This window comes from Heterocephalus glaber, unplaced genomic scaffold, assembly GCF_053883595.1.
Source record: "Heterocephalus glaber isolate CG9 unplaced genomic scaffold, H.glaber_assembly_v1.0 deba00000621, whole genome shotgun sequence".
In the NCBI taxonomy this organism is placed as follows: Eukaryota; Metazoa; Chordata; class Mammalia; order Rodentia; family Bathyergidae; genus Heterocephalus; species Heterocephalus glaber.
The window spans coordinates 28,606,195-28,629,442 of NW_028258153.1; the positions used below are offsets into that span (position 1 = coordinate 28,606,195).

General features: G+C 47.9%; 1 protein-coding gene, 1 long non-coding RNA gene and 1 pseudogene across 6 annotated transcripts in view; 1 reads left to right on the top strand and 2 right to left on the bottom strand.

Annotated features, from left to right (window-relative positions):
* Nucleotides 1-23,248, top strand: part of Tbxas1 (thromboxane A synthase 1) — a 212,159-nt gene that overhangs the window by 166,960 nt on the left and 21,951 nt on the right. The window lies entirely within an intron of this gene.
* LOC110350518 (uncharacterized) overlaps nt 1-23,248 on the bottom strand; it is a 33,881-nt gene that overhangs the window by 5,222 nt on the left and 5,411 nt on the right. Inside the window, exon 2 of the long non-coding RNA XR_002397124.2 lies at nt 5,751-5,836. This is a non-coding gene — a long non-coding RNA (uncharacterized LOC110350518). The remainder of the gene's footprint in view (nt 1-5,750; nt 5,837-23,248) is intronic.
* LOC101696632 (ras-related protein Rab-40B pseudogene) lies at nt 17,424-18,300 on the bottom strand (annotated as a pseudogene).

A 23,248-nucleotide genomic window follows, 5' to 3' on the forward strand; every position in this document is an offset into this window, starting at 1 on the left:
GGCTTGGGGGTCTTCTCAGTCCTTCCCTTCCCTACAGATCCCATAAGACCACAGCAGAACCCAGAGCACTAAGTTAGGAGGAAAAACTTCCAGCCTCAACTATAAAATCAGGAACCAGGCAGTACCAGGGTAGGAACAGGTCACAGGCTGTGGTCCCAGCCACCAGCTGGAGGGCCTTGACTCCTACCTGCACAGGAACCGCCTGTGAGTTCCTGCAGGGCCCTTAGGGCAGGTCTGGGTGGGGCCTGAGGGTCTGCATTCCTCACAGCTTCGGGCTCTGAGCACTAACACTGCCTCTGTCTTAGCTGTGATGCTTGGAACTAGCACTGATAATTGCTTGATTGATTGATTGATTGCAATAGTAGGGATTGAACCCAGGGACTTTGCACTGAGTTAAAACCCCAGCCTTTTTTTTGTTGTTTTGAGACAGACCCTCTCTAAAAATGCTAAGTTGCCCTGGCCGGGCTCAAACTTTTGGTCCTCCAGCCTCCGCCACCCGAAGTACTGGGATCACAGGTGTGTGCCACCACGCCCAGCAGGAAGTATTTATTCCTAATGATAGTGAAGGTCCTGATGTTCTGCAATGCTTTACTTTTTGCTAATAAGTCCGAAAGGTCTCAAGATTATCCAATAATTACGATGTCACTCACACTGAGTAGGAGATAAAGGGATGTGGGAATTACCCACCCAATCCTAACACCCTTTAGAAGTCTATTTATTAATTCTTCTAGATTAATCCTAAAATCTTCTTGCTTCCTTCAATAATTTTCTTCATGGCAAGGAGCTAAAGCAAGCTTCTGGGTTGATTTAAAGTCTATTTTCAAAACAGATGAAGATGCCAGCTACTTGGGAGGCTGAGACAGAAGGATGAAAAGTTCAAGACCAGCCTGGGCAACTTAGAGAGCAAAACGCTGCCTCAAAATAAGTGAAATTTAACTCAGTAGTAGAGCACTTATCTAGTGTGTGCTAGGCCCTGGGTTCAATCTCCTGCCTCACAAAAAGAAAAAATAAAAGACAGATGACGATGATGGTAAAGATAGCAACCACTGCCTCCTCCCTTGGGAGGCTTGTGCAGACTGGGGACTTGTCCCATCCAACATGCACCTGCCAGGCTGGTCCTTTTAGGCCGGTGGCGCCATCTGACCTTTAAGCTCCTCTAAGGAGCCCTTGGTGCATCCAGTAGCCTCAATCCCCTGTAAGAGGCTGTGCCAGGTGCCCTGATACCATTTCTCAGTCTGCACTGTCTTCACCTAAGGATCAGGAGCTGCATGCGGAGGGGTCTCAGAAATACATCCACTTACCCACTTATGGCCCTTCCTTCTGGAAGCCTCTGACCCAGGGATGAAGCCTCCCAACAAAGCTTTTCAGGACAGAGAAGTCTTCCCCCTGGGTGTGTGCCCAGAAATCTATCTTGTAAGTTATGATTTGTGGCCACTGCCACCAAAGCCCCAGCTTCTGGAAGGAAGACAGGGTGCAGGCACTTCTGTGCCCCATCAGTACACTGCTCAAGAGTCCCTGAAGCCGAGTGACAGTCACTGGATCAGGTGGCTGAGCAACAATCCCAATGACTACTATACAAGCAGAAGGGTCTTCATGGGGACACCTGCAGGAAGGAAGGCTGTGCCTCTCAAGGGCACTTGGGCACCACTCAGGGCCAAGCCCTTCCCCTGTCACTACCCAGAACCCTAAGATCCTCCACACTCCCTGAGGACCTCCACAGCCCATGCCCACAATGACCCTGGGGAGACTGCCCCATCCTGGTTGTGACCTGCTCCCAGCAGCCTCCTCAATGGCAGCCAGTCTGGTCCAGGGTAACTCCCCACCTCTTCCTCCCTCCTCCCTCAGTCTTCCCAGGACTGTCTGGCCTCCTTCTGCCCTTTCTTTTCCTTATTCTTGTTCTTGCTGGATTCTCCAGATCGAGAGAGAACCCCCCCCCCCGCAAGTCTTCCTTGCTCCCCCTCTTGGCTCAAAGCCCATTTGGGAGCCCAGAAACCTGCAACTGCACCCAGCAAGGGGGGGGGGGGGCAGGTCACAGGGCCATGAGGGCTTGCATGTGGCTCTCCTGGGCTGCCTGGCTTGCTCGAGTGTGGCACTTCAGTGCAACATTAGCCATTAAAGCTCCACATTCCCCTCCCCGCCGGGATCCCTGCAGAGCAGAGGGAGGGGTGACCACGAAGGGTTGTCCTGGGAGCAGGCCACACCAGTCAGCAAGGATGAGACACCTTTCATGTGGCAAATCAGGGTATTTTAGATTCGGTAGCTGGGCCTCCAGAAGGTCCACATTTTGCTAAGCAAATAAGCTGGTAGGGTCAGTTTGCAGTAATCTAGAAAACTGAGAATTCAACATAAATGGGGGCACGTTACCTCCACAGGTGCAGTGGGTGATCCAAGTTAGCTCTGTGGTGAAATGGCTCATTTATTTAACTACTGCACACACCATGGACTCTCAGTGCATCAAAAGAAGGGGTTTTATTCCCAGCAATTAGCTTTGGAGACAGAAGAATAAACACACACAGGCTTTTTTTGTTTTAACTTCCCTTAATGTTATAGACCAAAGCCACTTCACCCAAGGGAACAGGCCTTCAAAATAGTATCATCGGTGGGAATTTAAAGACGCCTGGTCCTTAGAAAACCTCCTGCATCGACCCCTCACTAGGCTTAAAATGTCACCGCTAGGAGGGCCTTCCTATGTGATGACACACTGCCCAATATCAACCCACCACTACTCGGGCAGGGGTGATAGAGTGGAGCCCCGCCAGCCTGCAGGCCCCTAGGAGCAGGGAGCCATCTGTGGGGCCCCTGTCTAACCCAAGGCCCAGAACAGGGCCTGGTGCATAGCAGGCTTTGGGAAGCAAGCATTGAGAGCAGGTTAATGAATGCAGTCCATTCTTTTTTAACATTTATTTGTATTAGTCCATGTTTGCCATACATAGTGATTATGTGGGGAGTTGGCACCTGCCCACACACCTCTGAATTATTTTCACACCTCCTTGCCCTCCCCTCCCTCCATCTCTTCGTCCCCTCCTCATTTGTAAAAGGTCTATCTCCCTGTTTCCTATGATCTATCTTGTTTTCTATGTTGCTCTTTATTTATACTTTGGGTTTCTCATATCAAAGAAACCATGTGATATTTAAGCTTATGTGTCTGATTTATTTCACTTAGCATTATGGTCTTAAGGTGCATCCATTTTCCTGCAGATGTTTATCCTTCTTTATGGCAGAGTAGTACTCCATGATGCATAAGTACTACATTTCTGTATCCATTTACTCTTCTACCTGAGGCTGACTGAGCACAAGCCTGGAACACAGAAGCACTGTGGTCCCCACCATCTGACAGCCGGGCTCCCATGGGAGTCCTGTGGGGCATGACACAGACCCATGTGTTAATGCCCAGCCCGTCAGGATAAGGAAACAAGGGAGCCTGGGCCCTTAGCTCCGAGGGGAGCCTTAGGGGCATCTCTGGCGGCTGCCTGCCCAGGACAGATATCTGAAAAGTAACGTGGCTGAGCTTGAATGCTCAGGATTGGGAACTCACTACCTAGCCCTGTCTCTGCCGCCTATCAGCCTGCTGCCACCCATGGTATTTGAAAGTTGATGAGAAGTCAGCAAATTCAGCCTATAAGACCAACACTTGGGAGGCTGAGGATAGGAGGATCACAAGTTCAAAGCCAGCCTGGGCAACTGAGTAAGACCCTGCCACAAAGAAAAAGAAGCCAGGAAATTCCTAGCTTCTGCCTGGGGCATCTCAGGGCTCAGGGGAGGGAAACTCAGGCAATCAGAAGAGTATTAGGACAGTTACAAAATGCCTGTTTTGCCCCAGGACTGAGGACAGCATTATGTTTTAAGGTTTGGACTTTTTTTAGTGGATGTTTTATAACTGAATTTGGCATGTGTGAAAATATCAACTCCATAAGCTGCTAGCCCAGGCCCATGAATATTCCAGATCAGAAGGATGCTCGCCTCCCCTGGGAACTGCTGTGTGTAAGGGTTATGAAGTTAGGCATTTAGAATCTGTCTGTAAGATTTAAATATTTAGATTGAGTCTCGGGGACACAAAAGGCAATGCCTGTTACTCACTGGCTTAATTTGATTTTTTTTTTTTTTTTTTTTACCTTTTGGTAGCGCTAGTTGCTTTTCAAAGCCTCATTCCTTGAATGTTCCCTGTAGGGGGGTTGTAATTAAACCCCTCTGGCCTTCCCTGCTGGGGTCACACAGGGACCAGGGGTGCAGGGAGCACAGGACAGACACCTTGTCTCATGATAAGGGACTCTTGTCATAAGATGGAAAGAGAAGCAACTTTCCCTGGGTTACCCAGGCTAAACAGGCTTCATCTCTGAGACTCTGTAACTAGTCATGTAGGACAGGAAGGAAGAGCTGGGCTCCTCCCCTCCTTAGCTGTAGGCAAAGATTTCAAGGCGATGTGTTACTGCTTGAATGGCTGACCAAGAGGGGCATCCGGAGGGTGGTTTTTCAGTAAACAGACTTTTCAGCTGTGCATGGTGGCACATACCTGTAACCCCAGCATTCCGGGAAACCAAGAAAAGAAGATCCCAAGATTGAGCCCAGCCTGAGCAATTTAGGGACTTAGCAAGACTCTGCCTCAAAATAAAGAAGGGAATGGAGATGTAGCTTGGTGTGAAGACGCTGGGTTCTATTCCCAGCACCAAAAAAAAGGAACATATATTTCCTTGAAAATGGCGTCACTAAGGGTCCTGGCCTCCCACCAGTACCTATGTTGGGTGCCACTCCTTCCCCCAGGGGCAGGCCCTGCATCTCTCTGGGTCTCTCAGCTGGTACCCGAGCCAAGAAGCCTGTGCTGAGACCAGGTCCCATCACACTCGACAAGACCCAGACTCGCCCGAGGAACACACCAGAGAGCAGGCGGGAGCCCCAGGCCTGGCGCTAGATCCCCCACCCCGCCAACTGAGCACTCAGGGACACCGGGCTGCCATTCAGCAGCAGAGTGTCGTGGGTCACTGACATGATCACTCTGTTCCTTCACTTTTCTATAACATGTGGTTCATCAGCTTGTCGAAGAGTTTAGATACTTTCAATGTTTATGGCAGCACCGACACTACACGTGTTAGCTATTGTCATGCCTTGCTCTGTGCCTCAGTTTCCTTGTCTGGAAAAGGCAGGAATTGAACTAGAGCTCCTTCTCTGCTGTCAGTGATGCCGGGCAATGATGGCAGACCCTAAGATCAGTACTTTATATACAGTCAACTCGCTCCTCACCGTGCACCACGCAGTAGGAGCTGTCACCAAGCCCACTTTATGGCAGAGCAAGGGCTCTCCAAAGGAATGGAACTGCAAGGAGAGAGGGGGTTTATTTTAAGGCATTGGCTCAGGGACTGTGGTGGCTGGCAAGTCTGCAATCTGTAGGGCAGGCTGGCAGTTTGGAAGAGTCAGGCAGGAAGTGAAGCTGCAGCCTCCACGAGAACTTCTTCCCAAGAAACCTCAGATCTTGCTCTGAAGGCTCTCAGCTAAGTGGATCAGTGTCCCCCACATCATTGAGGGTGATCTTCTCTCCTTAAGGTCACCAGAATGTTGGGGTTCAGTCTGTCTGCAGAATGCCCTCCTGGCCACATGGAGATGAGAGTTGGGATAAATAACTGGATGCCATAGCCTTACCAGGCTGACACAAAAGACTTGCCACAACAGAGGCATGGAGAGGACAAATAATCTAGAGTCACATGAACACACTAGAAAGGGGCGTCACCTGGGCTGGTCCCAAGTCCCCTGCAGTGTACCTGAGTCTGATCCTCTCAGCACTGTCTGGAACGTTCAGAGTCCCGTGCTCCGAGTCTGGCCCTCAGTGCTGTCTGCTCTGTCCAACCTGTGGGTGACAAAGCAGGGTTCCAGTGCCCACATGTGGGATGGGATGTGGGGGTGTCCTGCACTCTCCGGCCTGGCACTGAGGAGATGCCGGCGCCTACACCTGCCTGCCATGAAGGTGCACAACCCTCACCAGTCACCTTGGCTGGTGCCATCTTTCACCTGCCATCCTGGTTTTCTGCTCCAAGGATGTCTTCCTGGCAGGTCCTGGATTTGTTGCAGCTTTTATCCTTCATCCCATGACTTTTTCATGAATTCTCTTCCTTCCTGGCTGATACAGTGCAACATGAATCACAGCCAGGCAGCTTCTCCTCTGATGCCCCCTGGACACTGGAAGCTTAGCACGCACAGACAAGAACATTCTGGAAACACAGACACTGTACACCAGGGCTGCTCTCTGCCTCTGCACACACTCCTTGGGGCTTTCTTCACTTTCACTGGTGACTGATCACGTTTCTCTAACAGTAGAAAGTTCTCCAGCCACCCCTGGCTTTCCTGCTGGGTTCCATCCCATGGAGCAACTCCCTGCTTGCACCTCCCAGTAGTTGTTTCCCTTGTGTTGGTCGTTAAAGAACACCACACCTGCACCCAAGACGCCTGCAGCCTCACTGCCTGCACCCTGAGCTTGCCCTGCCCATCAGGTGCTGCCCCTGCAGAGCAGCTGCTCCCCACTGCTGGTGTCCATCACCAGCCCACTGCTCTTGACCAAGTGCCACTTCCGTCCCAGAGCAGATGAGTTCTGGGAAAGGATGGGCAGAGAGGAGCATCCTGTATGCTGAGACTGTGGAGCTGACCCCCACCTTTCCACTGGGAAGGAAACTAGACCCCTAAGTCCCCGTATTCTCTGATTGAAGCAGTACAGGCGGGGTTTGCTTGGAGATTCAGCATCAAATTAAAGGCCTGCCTCCCACTAGGCACAGTGCAATTCTGGCCAGTAGAGGCGCTGTCACTGCTCCAGGTCCTCTGCTTCCTTCTATTCATGCTCCAGGCCAAGTGATTTGGTCTGAAATGAGGTGGGGGCTTTTCCAAAGCCACTAGGGACCCTAAAATATAGCCAAGATGAAGGAGCACAGTGAAAGTGCCTGGAGGAACCCATGCCAGCTGAACTTGGGTGGCACTGCTACCCACAGGATTGACTTTGTCGCTCTATGCAGAATGACCGGAGCTGCTATCTGCTGTCTTGCCAGGTCCCTTCCGAAGTTATCAGGGGGTGGTGGCCTTCATTGATCATGCTGTGAGAGCCACAATCCAACCCTGGCAAGACCCACGGGGTGGCTGCTCCAGCAGCATTCTGGTAGAGGAAAGCGTCCCGAAGTCACACCCAGCCCAGCAATCTGACCTGCGGGAATGTGTGAGGGGCCCCTTCTCTATATCCTCCACAGGCAACCAAAGCCCAAGGATGTCCTGCACAGGCCTCCCTGGGCTCAGAAGACAGGAGTTTCTGCCTGTGGGTGTGGTTTGGGCAGTGTCCTTTCCTCTCTCTTATTCTTTCCCCTGTGTGAATCTCATCTGACAATTCCCAGGCACAGATTAGAGATTTGTAGACCTGAAAGATGCTAATGACACAGATCACCACCCTCATAACAGTAAACATTTATGGCGTGCCATAATTATTTGTCATAATTTTTATGTGTTAAATAAATCTGACCTCAGTTGAAAGAAGCAGGCTCCGCTAACCAAGAAGATTGAGTAAATTGAAGTAGAAGTGTGCAGTGGAAACCTCTCCAGTTCCATAGCACACATACCTTTTGGTGGTTAAGGTATCTTTGTTCTTGTTGTTTTGGTTTTGAGACAGGGTTTTGCTGTATAGTCCAGGCTGGCCCCAACCCCCCAGTTATCCTCCCTCTTCAGCCTCCCCAGTGCTGGGATTACAGATGTGCACCACCATGCCTGGCTTCTTTCAGAGGTTTTGATTCTGGGCTTCATTCACTGAGTCTCTTGTACAATTTTGGGTGGGGGGGGGGGTGGTCTGGGGCCAGTGGTAGCCTTGTGGTATCCATGCTGGCTATGTTAAGGCCTGCTATGGAAACATCTTGTTTCCAACTTGTTTTTTGATCAAGGGGTAACCCTTGGGGATCAATATTCAAAGTTAAGTAATATTCATAACGATAATGGTAGAGGGGACTCAGGGTCTAGCTTGTTAATAGTGATATAGGAGCGATATCAGGCTTCCAATTGATATAGGAGAAATAGAACTCCCAGCTTGCTAGATGTCAGATATGCCGAGTTCGTGTTCCCCAAAATCGAACAGTGAATTCTTAGCAACAACAGAGGTTAAGAGTACGAAATATTCATTCAGAGACAATAGCTCCTGAGAGGTAGGAGGGGACAGGAATGGGTGGCTGAGGAACCTACTTCACAGGGGAAGTTTTATAGAGCACAACCACATGGGTACAATGTGGGTTAAAGCCATGATCAACCAATAAGGTTACAAGGATAGTCACCTAGGTAATAGTGATCCAATGGGGAAGCAAGTCACTTAGCAAGAGTACATGGAAAGAACAACTTCTCAGGAAGGTGATGAGTCTGAAGATCTTGGTCACCTACCGAGGTGACTGATGTATGTCTAGACTTCATTAGACCAGGTGCTACCACTTTTCTCATCCCAAGGGGAAGTGTGTAGGTCTGGTCATTTTGTCTTTGTCTTGAGGCCTGGCTTCTAACAGATGCACCTCCAGCCACAGTTGTAATGTGTTTTCATCTCTTACACCGACTCCCTCAGGGCCCAGCCCTGCCTGCCTGCCTATTTCTACCTAACTTAGCCATCTCTAACAGTAGAGTGGCAAGACCATGAGTTGGGTCCCAGCATTATCAAAAAATAAAGTACCAATGATAATAATGAGAAGAATCATAGATTGGACACATGCTCTGTACTTGAAGTTGAACCAGGCAATTCTAATAACCACTTCTATATTTTCCCTCATTTTAGAAATGGGAATGAAATCTGCACTCAGAGATTAGCTGGCTAGGCTGAGGTAGGGCAAATGGGGAATCGGAACCTGGATCTATTGGCACCAGCGTTGCTTGGTGCTCTTACCAAGCCTCTAAGGACATCACCCAAATGAATGACTTTCTACATGGATCTTCAGCAAAACGGAACTAAGAAATGACAGTAAGTCAAGATGTGCCATCTTTGGCATTAAAAATACAAAGAAATCAATTTACTTTAATAACAAATAGATCAAACAACATAAAAATACACAGGAAAAGAAAGAAAAAACCCCTTAAGGCAAGAAGCACATTGTTTCTTTTTAACCTAACGTTTGACAAATTTACATTCTCCTTGTGTGCCCTTGGGTGCTTAAAGTAAAATCCTATAGATATTTCCACGTAACATGAGTTTTTTTCCTGTGTAAAATCCACCATATCAGGAATTCCTCTCTTCACCCTATCCCTGGGGTTTCAGACAGACAGTGTCTTCCCTCAGGAATAATTCATATGTCAAACTTGTCATTTATCACTCTAGTTGAGTTTTTCTCCCCGTCCCTCAAAACTTACTTACCACTAGGGAGCTGGGGAATTAGCTCAGTGGTTCCGCCATCTGCCTCGCAAGCGCAAGTGTAAGGACCCAAGTTCGATCCCCGGTACCAAAAAAAAAAAAAAAAAAAAAGAACAAAACTTACTTAGCACTCACTAAATAAGGCTTGCATGTATCTTTCCCAGGTTCATGAGATTTCTGGTGATCTAGGGCATAATTAGCAAAACAAATTTTGCCCATTGCTGGCATCTCTACAGTATCTGGTTATTTTCCTTACTGGCTTTCCTTCTCTGACTTTTGTTTTATTTGGGGTTTTTTTGAGACAGAGTCTTGCCATGTAGTTCAGGCTGGCCTTGAACTCACTATGTAACCCAGGCTTGGCCTCGAACTGGTGGTAACCCTCCTGCCTCAGCCTCCTGAGTGCTAGGATTGTAGGCATGTTCAACTGCACCTAGCCTCTTCTGTGAATTTATTGTCTACAAATAAAAAAAGGATGACAACATCTCCCATGCCTACAAATCTTGTCTCCTATGTGAAATTGTAAAGCCTCCGGAGATATAGCCAGGTTTTTCTGATTTATTCATTCATTCCCATGGGAACCAGCTGCAGAGGGACATGGTCCATGGTCTAAGCCATCCCACTGGTGTTGCATCTTAGACACCTCCTATGGTCCAAGTCCAGGCACTGGACCATCATTGCTCCTCTGGGAGAACCAGTGACCAAGAAAGCAGCAAATTTCCCCTCAGCATTTAAGTCATTTCCAGAAGTTGAAAGTGGGTCCCTACAGAGATTTCCTGTCATAGTGTCCCCTCCCGTCCTCATAGTCAAGTTGACCCCTATACAAGCCCAATGCCCAGCACCATGAGCAGAGGGTCCCCTGTTGTAATGTCCCAATGCATCAAAGGCGCCCGACGTTAGTGGAATGAATGAACGTTACAGATGAGAGGAACTTGGAGATCATCCAGCCTAATGCCCTCGGTCCATGGATGAGGAAACGGTGGCAGACAGCACTCAGAGATGGCCCAGTGTCACACTGTGAGTTTGTGTGGCTTCCCGGCTCCCAGGCCCATGCCTGCTTCTCCAAGCGTCTTAAGAACTCAGTCCCCTCTCTGGTAAGGAGGAGGGCAGGGGACTGTGGGGTCCTCTGCTGCCCACCTCCGGGGCAGGAAGAGCCTGCATTTGTAGGACAGGCACACAGGGTGCGACCAGGATCACCCATCCCATTGCTGCCAGGAAGAGTCTCTCTCACCTGCACTCCCTCCCTTTTTCCCTCCTCTAGCTGCTGCCAGCAGCTGGCCTGGCTTTGTCAAGGGTTCCCCAGTGCCATCTGGCTTCCTGTCCTCCTCGAAGCTCAAGACATGGCTGTGCGGCGACCCTGGCCTTTATTCTGCATGGTATGTCACAGGTAGCTGCCCGTGTCCAGCTGCATGGCAGGGCCACACACTCCTGTCATTTCAACACCAGACTGTGTTTCTTTCAAAAGGCACTAAAGTGGGGACAGCAGCCCCTGGACACTCTGGGGACTGTTCTGGGGAATCCTGAGTCACTCACAAGGGGCCCGGCCCTAGGTTTGGGGCTGTGACACTCAGGAGAGCTGAATGTGATCAGCTCCTCCAAGGCACAGGACAAGAACTCTTATCAGAATATGTCTTTTTTCCCCTAAATGTCATATATACAATTTTTATTGGAGTGTGATGACAGAGAGTGAATAATTTAACATAAATTTGCATAATACCATACAGCTGCTAATTTATGATCATATTAAAACACAAAGTTTTGTAGTTTGAGGCATTTAAAGGCCTTAATCTTCGGAAACTTTCCCTCCTGTTTGCTGTTTGTTTATTACTTACTTAGGGTTGCCAGATAAAATATAGGCATCTGGTCACATTTGAATTTCAGATAAACAGTGGCTTGTTTTTTAGCATAGCTCGTGCACTATTTGGGATATACTTGCACTAAAAAATTAGTCACTGTACACCTGAAATTCATATTTAACTGGCTGCTTATGCTAGTTTGTTTGATAAACCTAGCAATTCTGTACTAACTTTGGTGGGCAACTTCCCCCCCCCGCCCCCGCCATTAAGTTTATTGGTACATTTTAGGTATAAAACACAGTTACATACATCTTTGGGATCTTGTACCATTACATGAGTTTCTTGGTTCTTTTTTTTTTTCCCCTTCCCCTGCCCTCCCTTCACCCCCTCCACCCTTCCCTATTTGCAAAGATTCTGTTTCCATTTTTTTCCTTTTCTCGTATTTTTTCCCTTCTTTCCTTTCCCCTACCTCTCCCACTTCGCCTGCTCCTTTAGACCTTTACTTTCTATTACACAATATCAATTATACATTTTTAAAATTAAAATATCAAGACCTAGGAGACATTACCACAGATTTAACCCAATTTAAAAGGATATATATAGAAAGCACATTTCAAAAATCTGTTTTGAAATAAATTTGACAACTTCTAAGAAGTACCTTGGAAGACAAATTAATGAAACTATCTCTGGAAGAAATATAAAATTTGAATAGCAGCTATTAAAGAAAGTATATTCCTAGCTTGAAAGCCTACCTATATGACGACAGCAGGCTCATACACATTTTAACTGATAAATTATATCAAACAATTAAAGCAGAACAAAAAAAGGAACACTTCTCCCCTCATTTTAGGAAATCAACATTGTGCTAATCCTAAAATTGGATAAAGATAATAGAAGAAAAAAGTATGAACATAGATAGAAATTTGTTTAACAAAACAAACTATTAGAAGTCAGATCTGGCAGGATGTAGAAAGTGGTCTTGTTATAGGGATGGCAGTGTTGGTTCAGCATTGGAAGATCCAACCCCAAAAGTTATCATTTTAACAGAGGAAAGGAAAAAGCCATATGATCCTGTCACTAGTTGGAGAAAAAGTATTGGACTAAATTCCACAGCTGTTCATGGTAAAAGCTATCAGGAGACTAAAAGTAGAACAGAAACTTCTCAACAGATTAAAGACATGTACTCCATACTTCCAGTGAGAATGCCTTATATAAATGGAGAAGATACAATGCTTTCTCCTTAAGGTGGGGAACAAGGGCAGATATGCTTACTCTTTATCTGTCCATTAAACTTTGAAACCTAGGCCCAACCAAAATAGTCTGACAATAAAATGACATAATTAGGATAGGATTGGCAAGGTAGAAGCAAAATCTTTATATGTAGATGAAATGATCATCTACAGAGAAAATACTAAGAAATCTCTAGGAGCCCCTAGAACTTGTAGTTGAATTCAGCAGGATTAGAAAACACAAGGTATATATAAAAATTCAGGTCTATATATACTTGCTATAAATGAAGAATTGGATATTGAAATTTAAAAGTTATGTAGGAGTACAAAGGACCTAGAAAAGTAAAAAGAAGAAAAAAAAACAATGTTGGAAGATGTTTAGTACCTAATTTTAAGACTTCTTCTAAAGCTACAGTAATTAAGGCAGTGTTGGTATAAGGAAAGACATATAGATCATTGGAATAAAACAGAGAGTCTAGAAATAGAACCACACATATATGGTCCACTGAGTTTTGAAAGATTATTTAACATTAACATTTTATAGAATATAAATTCAATTCAAGAGCAGAGGAAAAGATAGTGTTTTCAGCAAATGGCACCAGAACACCTGGTATCTGTATATAAAAAATTAACCTCAACCCTTTATTTCCATACATAAAAATAACTTGAAGGGATCTATGAACCTAAATATGAAAGCCTAAAAGTATAAAACTTTAAGAAGAAATTATGAGGGAAACTGTTTATGAATTTAGGGTAGGCAAGAACTACCTAGGATACAAAAAACATGATGTATAAAAGAAAAAAATTGATAAATGAGATTCCATCAAAATTTAGAACTTTAAATGACATCATTAAAATGAAAAGTAGTCCTTAAACAGACCATATTTCCAATGCATATAACCTATGACCAGAATATATAAAGAACTCTTACAGCTCATTAATAGACAACCCAATTAAAAAGTAGACATAAGAAGATGATAAATAGCCAGTACAGCACAAGGAAAGGTGTGCAACTCTAGAATCAGAAAAATACTAATCAATACAATAACAAGATTGAATTATACACTCATTAGGGAGATGAAGTTAAAAGTTTTAAAAGCCTTGTCATGACTTTTTCTTTTTGTTGGATTCTCCCCCTTTGAGTTTAATTTGTCACACCCAATGGATTCATTCTGCTGGGCTCCCTGGGGTTGTGATCCTCATTGTCTTTTCCTAGGATACTGTCTAAAATTTTTTGGAGTGCTGGTTTGGTATTCATGAAGTTCCTGAGGTGCTCTTTATCATGAAAGTATCTTATTTCTCCATCAATTTTGAAAGATAGTTTTGCAGGGTACATCAATCTGGGTTGGAGGCTGTTTTCCTGTGGGGCTTGAAATATATCACTCCAAGCTCTTCTTGCCTTGAGGGTTTGCACTGAGAAGTCTTCTGTGATTCTGATGGCCTTTCCTTTGTATATGATTTGTTTCTTTTCTCTCACTGCTTGTAGAATTTTCTTCTGTTGGATTTCTGGAATCTTAACACTTATATGCCTATGTGTAGATTTTTTTTTTTATTAAGGCTAGCTGGAGTCCTATATGCCTCACTTCTCTGTATGTCAAGATCTTTTCCCCGTTTGGGAAGTTTTCTGCCATCACTTCTGTGAACAGTTTTTTTTATGCCATCTGCACTCTCTCCTGTTTCTTCATTGACTCCAATCAGTCTTATGTTATTCTTCTTTGCATCATCTAGCAGCTGCTGGATTGATTTCTTGTGTTCCCTTACAATTTTAAAGCAATTTTTCTTTTCCTGGTCACTAATTGCAATCTTATCTTCTATATCTGAAATTCTATACTCACATTGGTTCATTCTGCTGTGCAAACTTTCAATGGAGTTTTTAATCTCCTGGAAATCTGTTTGCATCTGTTTTATGGATTCCATTTGTTTTCTATGTTGGGATTCCATCGTGTTCCTCAGCTCCTCTATTTTTTTATCTGCGTCCTCTCTAGATTTATTAATCATGTCTTGCACTATGAGCACAATCTTTGCTGTTATCTGAGTAATTATTTCTGATTTCTTTTTTTCCCAGATCCTCTTTTATTGCCACTTCAGAGAGTCCAGGTGGTTGAGTATCAGATTGTTCCATCTCATTTCCCTTTGGGGTTCCTGTAGGCACCTGGAAGTCTGTTTTTGAGCCTTGTTTACGTGTCTTCTCATTTCCATGGTGGGGGGGGGGGTGCTTCTGGCCTCCGCACAGCTCACCTTCTCTGCCCTAGGAGCGTGGAATGGCGGCGGGGGAGCTTTATTCTCGGTGCTGGGCTTGTGGGCAACTTAACCCAGCCTGGCTCTTTGCTGGCAGAAGGAAAGGAGCTGCCACTCAGAGAAGGCTCTGACCTCTGGGACCTTGGATGTCTATGTTATGAGGGAGACCAGTGCACCAAGGAGCACTAATAGAGTCAAGGGGAACAGACTGTAGGGCAGTGATCTCGAAACTTTGAGAGTCCAAGTGCTCAAACTGCAACCCAAAACTCACTTATTTATCACAAAGTGCCCACACTGCAATTAAACCTGAATATTTGGTGCTTGGTTTCTGGGCAATTTGGCTTGCATGCCAGTAGAGAGGGCTCTGCATGCCCACTGCAGTACGTGTGTCATAGGTTCCCCACCACTGCTGCAGAGGTTCAGTAGTTCAGGCTGATCTTGAACGCACAACTATCCTCCTGTCTCAGCCTCCTGAGTGCTGGGATTACTGGTGTGTGCCGCTGCCCCAGCTTTTCTGTCTTTTTTAATGCTGGTCTGAACCCCGACATTAAACTCAGTTCCCTGCAGGATCCCTGCCTCCACTTTGAAAAACACTGGGTTAGAAGATCACAGTTCAGGAAAGCGACGAGAAGTTTTTGAAAACCACATTACAAATGAGGAAACATGTCAGATCAGTTACGTGACCCTCCAAGTCTGTTTTTGCTCATTTGTGGCCAAACTAATGAAACCTAACCCCACCACCCTCCACTTCCAGCCTGCACTTTAGTTTCATTCTGCTGCTCTTTCTAGAATACTTGTTCTGGGACCCACTTCTGTTGCATTCTACATACTTACATTGCTTGTATACTATTTTCTTACCACCTCTTATTCTTCTCAAATTTCCAACTTTGTTATCACTTCTGACCTGAACCGATCACATCATTGCTGAGGCGTGCACCTAACTTAGATCAACACTGAAACTCATGCATCCGGGTTCTTACCCTTTGACCTTTAGCCTCTTACTGCTGAGAGGCAGGTTCACTATTTCCGTGGCTCTTGATCTCAGCAGCGAATCTTCCTGCGCTCCCCCTGGGATTGGCACCATCGGTGACATAAGGGAAACATAGTAACATATTTGTTGCCATTTGTTCTCCCTAATCTAGGAAGTAGGTGGGCATCTATTGTAAATACTCCCTTTTAGAGTAGAAAATACAGATTCTCAGAGAGGTGAAGTATTTTTCTTCAGGTCACATAGCAAATCCAGAATTCCAGTCTTCTTGCTCCAATTCTTGTGCTCGTCATCAGGACACAGGGGCTGTCCAGCAGCGTGGCCTGCAAACAAGGAAGTTGGCAGGAAAAAGACCGCCAGCTGAGAGATCTCTGTGTATGTTGCCATCCTCAGTCCAGATTTTCAAACTGCACACACAACACTGTAGAATTGTGCCATCATGTGGTTTCTACCCTCTGGATTCTCTCCATGGCTCCCCACTTCATATGCATTCTGTTTCAGTTGTGAAAGACAGTTTCCAAAGAAACCCTTTCCTTATAGCACCTTTTCTGCTCTTGTTACCATCTGCAGGTTGCCTTAGCTTATAGCATTCAATTCAGGTGCTTCCAAGATTTTCATAGCTCATTGGTCCATTTGCACAGAAATGGATCAAGCACTCTCCTTCCCTGCCGTAGGAGACACTTTCGGTTTGGTCCCTCTTGGCCCCAGCAGGAGCTGCCAGCAGCCCCCCGGGGGCACAGAAAGACTCATGAAGAGCCGTTTGCAGGCCCCACAGCCCTTCTGCCAGTTTCACTTACATTCACCCCTTGCTGAGGTGGGCTGAGGGCTCAGCATGCACTCGGGGATCCAACTCCCTTACTTAAACCCAAGCTGGACCCTGTAAGCCCGCTGTGTGACCCTGGGGACAATATGTGTCCTCCCCAAGCTTCCAGGCCTTACCTGCTCTTCAGGGCAATAACAATGCTCTCTCAGGTGCCAGGCTGTGTCATGTATGACGTGGAAAGCAGTACAGAGCAGCACCTCTATTATTTTTTATTTTGTGATTGTTGTCAGATCTTCCAAATTCTTTTTTTTTTTCAAGAGGAACAGGTATATGCTTTATTGTTGAGAAACAGTCCTAAAATAGTAGTGTTTTTACTTCATTCTTTACTGAAACAGCTTTCTCCTTGCCTGTCGGAACTGCGTTGACTATGTTCAGTATCACAAGAGATATCTTTGGCATTTTCTTCCTGTAGCTTCATAACTTGTAGAACACATTGTACAAAAAAGATGTAGGTTTACAGAAAAATATGCATAGAAATCACTTATTGATCCCAAAATGTAGTAAACAACATAGCAAAAACGTTATCAAATGCATTTCCTACCCTAACCGGACAGATCTGTTGTACATCATCTCTGTCCCTCTGCAGCATTTTATAAATAGGTGCTTTGACGTTAAAAAGAAGGTTTACAAAACAGCCCCTCCTGTAAGAGCAACAATGCTGGATGATCTCACCGTCATTGCTTCTCAAACTCCCTTGAATGTGTACTCCCTACATACCTTGTCTGTCTCATAAAAACAGTTATTTTAAGGAAAAAGTTGCACTGCAAACAGTAACAAAAGTAGCATTCAGAATTTCACGTTACCGAGAGCTGAGCAGGGCGCTAACTTTCCCTTTAAAAACACAAGTCGAGAACAAGAGCTGCACGCACACCGTGTGGAAATGTCAGTCACACCGAGCAGGTGTCTGTGCTGCCCACTGGCCACACTCCGCCCAGCCAGCAGCGTGGCCGGAGAGGCAAAGCTGCGTCCTGAGCCGCCCCACGCCCACCCCGGTGCAGGGTCCGAGGCTTCTCCGGAAAGGCACTCCGTCTCTCTGCCATCTCCCTAGGAGACCTTGCAGCTGCTTCCGGCGCAGTTTCCTGGCGGGCTCTGCGGCGTGCGGGCAGTCTTGGCCTTGCGCAGGCTGGTCCTCTTGTGCCGGGTGCTGGCTGTGAGGGAGTAGGAGCGGCCATGCATCATCCTGGTGTTCAGGCCATTGGCCATCGAGAAGGACTTGAGGTGGCTCCGTAGGGCCAGGGGCAGCGGAAGCTTGTCCACCAGGTGCACGGGTGTGCAGGACACCACGGCACGGCAGCACAGGTCCTGCAAGCTCAGGACCTTGCTGGGCCGCCAGAGCCTGTGCATGCCGTGCCGCAGCAGCACGATTCTGGCCAGCTCTGTGAAGGACTCTGTGACGTTGAAATTGCACAGTGGGCTGATCTCGAAGAAGGTCACACCCAGGCGCTCGGCATAGGCACGGGCCTGCTCAGTGGGCACCTGAGCTTGAATGCCAGGTGCAGGCGGTTCCCCACCAGGATCCGGGGCACACCAGGTGCGTGCTCATCAATCTCCTTAATCCATCGGTTGATGCCATCAAAGGACCAGCGGTTTGCAATGTCGTAGACCAGGATCACACCCTGTGCGCCCCTGGAGTAGGAGCGGAATATGGTACAGAATCTTCCCTGCCCCGATGTGTCCCGTAGCTGCCGCTTCACCCGTCGCCCATCTAGCAGGATGGTCGTGGTCTTGTGGTCGATCCCTGCCGGGTGGCTGTACGGAGGCTCGGCCGCTCCGTCTTGCAGGCTTGCCAGGGTCTTGCCCTTGCCCACGCCGCTGTCGCCCAACAGCAGGAACTTGAGCAGGAAGTCAAAGGCCCGCACCGGGCTGCCCAGGGCACTCATCGAGCCGGCCGGGCGCCCCAGCCCATGCCGGCCCCACCGGCTACACGCACAGGGCTGCAGTCCCCCAGCACCGCGGGACCCCAGTCCGCCACCGGGTCGCGGCAAATCTTCCAAATTCTTGCTCCCATTTTATAGAGCCATCTAAAACACAGACAATTCAAAATGTTTCCCTTTCATGGTCATTTTGACTCTGGGGAAGAGCCAGAAGTCACATGGTGCCAGATCTGGTGAATGAGGTAGATGAAGACACAGCATCTTGTTTTTACAAGCCTGCTTTTCTGTTGGATGGTGCTCAGGAGCAGCATTCACTGTATTTTTTTTTATCATACCTCATAAAGACACTCAGGAAAGAGGACTTCCCAGACTGCTTCAGAAAGTGGCAAGGACAATGAGATAAATGTATTTGAAGTGACAGGGAGTATTTTGAGGGGGGTTCATGGCAATGTGTCTTTTACTATACTAAATGTTTTTATTTACACATTCACAGTATATAGTATGTTGATCTTACCACATACCTCCACATGCCTGGCCATTTCTCTCACAGGAAAGCTCAGGACCAAGGCCACTTTCTTGGCACTGTGCCTGTCTGGTCTTCCCCTGTGTCCTGATTTCACATAAACCCATTTTCAGGGCCCCTTTGCCTAAAACATTCACCTTATTATAAAATACAAGTTTGATTACAACAGAATCCTTTCACTAAGCTCACTCATCAGAAGGAAAGGTAATTTGCAGGGCTGTTAAAAGCCTTCTGAAATTAGTTCCAGACATTTTTGCCTTCAAACGGTATGATCACTGCCCTGGTTTTATTTTTTAGTAAAATATGTCAGGACAGTAAGTAATCTGGGAGTCCTGGAGACGAGAGGAGGTGGACCAGGCACTTTTACCTCAGCCTAAAAGACCTTGGGGATCTTGGGGACCTCCCAGGCCCTAAAGAACAGTGCACTGCCCTGAAGGAATGGTTTTCTATCAGGCAGGTTATAGGGGCAGGGATTTAGCTCAGTGGTGCCGCCACCTGCCTCACAAGTGCAAGGTCTTGAGTTCGATCCCCGGTACAAAAAAAAATTTATCAGGCAGGTTATGACTGTTCCTTGAGAAGAAACCAGGGCCAGCTGGGGTCAGAGAAGAGGGGAAGCAGAGAGGAGGGGAAGTAAATCAGGCTGGGAGTCCCCATCCCAGACTGAGTTGTAGAGACAATAAGTAGTGTGGTCACTGCTCCCAGGGCCCAGTGCCAGGGGCCCCCGGATGAAGGTCGAGGATGAGGCTGAAAGGCTCCACAACTAATCACACCCTGAGCGAGGGCTCAGGAGTCTCAGGCAGCCCTGTCCCTCGCCAAGGAGCTGCCCCGGCCCTACACCCACGTGGGATGAGCGTGACCCTTGCAGGCCGGAGCAGCCTGTGTTGTGCACTGTGCCGGGTCCAGGGGGACCCGTGAGGCTGGTGCAAGGGCTGCTCCCAGGCAAGCTGAGCAGAGCCCCACAGCACCCTCCTGTCTCCAGGCCAGGGTCCATGGACACTGGAGACCCACAGTCCTGCCTGTCCTGTTCTCTCAGGGCCTTCCCATTGCCAACCTCTGTGGTCCCAAGAGGGTCCATTTATGTGTTAGTCCTAGGGTTCTGTCCCACCTTATAAATCATTTTTTATTTTTATTTTTTTAGTATAGGGGATTGAGCCCAGGGCCTTCACACTGAACTATATCCCCAGCCATTCCTTTGTTTATATTTTGAGACAAGGTCTCACTAAGTTGCTGAATTGCCCCAGACTGGGCTCGAACTTATGATCCTCCTGCCTCAGCCTCCCAGAGTGCTGAGATTACAGACATGGGCCACCACACTCGGCTTCTGCCTTTTGATTTTAAGCATCTATGGTGGTTGGATCCTTAGCCATCTGTAGGTCGAAGTCATATAGCCATCAGAGTGCCAAGTGCAGCCTTGCCTGCCCCGTTGATGATAAAGCAATTCCTCCTGTGCCTCTTTCTTGTCATTGTCGCGGGCTTTGGCATCCAGCAGACTTGAGTTTTCATTTATGAGCCCCTCTTTAAACCTGACTCTGCTGTCTTTGCCTGCTGATCTCATGCACAAACCCTCAGAGTTGGTTTGCTCATCTGTAAAGCAAATCCTGTGAAATGCCACAAGAGGACCACCCTCGCCTGCCCCAAAGGACACAGTAGTCAGCAAGTGCTCCCGTAGGCCTGCAGCTTTGCTTCGCACCATGGCCCCCTTGGTCTGCTCCCGCCCCTCGCCCAGGGCCAGGTTCTGAGGTTGTCCCGGCCCAAAGCCCTCCTGACCTGCACTCCGCAGCATCCAGGTCTATGGAAAGCTCTAGTGGCCCAGCAGGAGCTCACCCACAGCCTGTCTCCCCGTGAAAGTGGCTCCTCAAGAGCATAGAGGCGGGGTATTTACTCTGCCCCAGCCATGCAGCAGTGCTCCCCAGACCTGCTTCCGGTCTAGTGGCACACAGCCCTCCTAGCCCCCAGGGAGTCTGACCTCTGTGTCCCCTGAGACACTCTCATCCTGAGCCAAGCTGCCCATCCTGGACCCTGAGGGGCCCTGCCTCAGCCGCACCCACACCATCAGGGCCACTCTGGCAACATCTCTGCACTGCCACCTCCGCACCTCACGTCCCCCCTCTCCCTCATCATCATTCCCTTCTCTGCCTGGCTCTGGGCTGCTAACTTGACCTCCTCTGCTGGTGCCTAGACTTAGGATCCTGCAAACCTCCCTACAGCCAGCTGGCCTGCCACCCCACAGGGCCTCCCTGGGACACCATCACCCCTGACACCTGGAGGGAACCCAGCCTGCTGTCCCCCTCGGCCTGTCCCTCTGAGACACCTGTGTGGGGTGCACTGGGGGTGTCTTGGGCCACAAGGCCTCATATGCACTGGGCCAGTGACCAGGGTCGGCAGATACCAAGTCAAAAGAACCCGAGGTTCTGTAAGATCTGAGGCCAAAACAAATCGCCATGGTTAGCTCGTGCCACTGTCACCGTCCCTGGGCTGGGATGTGGCTGGAGAGAGGCAGGAACTGCAGAGAAACACGCACCAATAAAACAGCAATAAACGGTGGGCGGCGAGGGAACTCGTTTCTGTGTTGTTCCAAAACCTTGTTTAAATGCTTTTATTGTTTCTGTGTGAGAGAACACAAATGCTTTTCTGAAAATTGCTTCAGCAGAAGCCTCATCTTCTGTGGAAAATCTTTCCACTCCTCCACCCACCCTGGATGTCCTGGTCCCCATGGTACCCACAGTCCCCTCTGCCCCCAGAGTGACCCCTGGGATCTGCCACCCTAGCGACTGTGCACTGCCCGTCTCCACCCTGGCTGTGCAGCAGGCATGAGGCGACACCAGCCAGCAGGGCTGTCAGGGTAGAGAGGAGGCAGCTTAGCAGCAGCAAGGGAGCCCAGCAGGTTGCTGAGTGGATCCTTGTAGGACAGATGAAATTCTTATTAGAAAAAAGTGTTGATTTCACCAGAGAATCAGTCAGTAAAAGCATACAGGCGCAGGACCCATCAACAGAGAGGATCCTTTCTTGCCAGGGCTGGGCGGTGGTGAATTACTCTCAGGTGACCATCGCCACCCCTTTGGCGTTTTGTCCCACATTAGAACAGCCGAAGAGCAGAGATAAGAGACTCAAGGCAGAGCAACCCAATGGGGACTGGGTTAAAGCCCAAGAGCCCCACTGTTCTGTCCAGAGGAGGGCCTGGCTATGGAATGGGCGACCGTTGTGCCCGGGCGACTTTTGTGACAGGCCTTGAGGAGCACGAGCCAACTGCCCTGCAGATGGGAGGCCTTAGCTGGGATTACCCAGCTAAGAAAGGAAGGGAGGACTCCTCCTATTCCCTGTGCCACAGCCCCTCTCCCACCTACAATGGCTATGTGGGGGGGGGGGTGTCATGGGGTGGGGAGGATGCATGGAGTAGCCTATGCCCCCCTAGCACCCACTGTGGCCTCCACATCTGCTTTAGAAATGTGGTCTCGGGCCGGGGATTTAGCTCAGTGGTTTTGCCGCCTGCTGCGCAAGTGCAAGGATCCGAGTTTGATCCCCAGTACCAAAAAAAAAAGTCTGGTCTCTACACAGCCCTTTAGAAACAGACAGATTGGTGTGTACCGCAAAGGAGAATCACAAGCAGTGCCTCGTAAGAAACCCCCATGGGACACTTAAGGAGGACTCTTAACCAGGACCCTGTGAGCATGACTTCTTCCCATTTTACAGATGAGCAAACTGAGTCCCAAGGAGGCTTAGTCACTGCCTGTGTCTTCCAGCTGGGCCCTCTGGATTGTGCATCTCTGCTCTTTCATTTATGATTCTGCCTGCTGATCACACAGCTCAAAATCCCCACGAGTTCATTATAAAAAAGATTAATTACTCCTTAGATTTATATTTTACCTGAAAACTTACGTGTAAGTGAAGTTGGATAAGCTTTAAAGCTTAGCTGATTGATAGATTTATTCTTTTATAAGAAACAAGTGAGAATTTCTGTGTGTGCAAAGTGAGGGCTGTCTGACCTTGCTGGGCTGTGGGTCCAGACTCCTACTGGGAGGGCTGAACCCATATAACTGAGTTTGTCCGCTCTGCTCTGGACCTGTTCCTTGACTTGTGCCACTGAGAGCTCTGGCCCAGTTGCATCTCTTTCGCCTTAGTATGAAAATTGTGATATACACCTGCAACCCCAGTACTCAGGAGGCTGAGGCAGGAGGATTACCACAAGTTGGAGGCCAGCCTGGGCTACATAGAGACCCCCTGGCTCCAAAAACAACAAAAATAATTTAGCATGAACCTCACCCCCTACAGCTGCCAGATTTAGCAAACATGAACAAAGAATATGCAATTAAATTCAGATTTCATATGAACAATGAATAGTATTTTTGGAAGTATAAGAATGTGCCATGCAATCTTTGGGATGTATTTATAGTATTTTTTAAAGTACTTCTAGTAACTTCTGGTTTGCCTTAGCTGAGGCTGCTATCA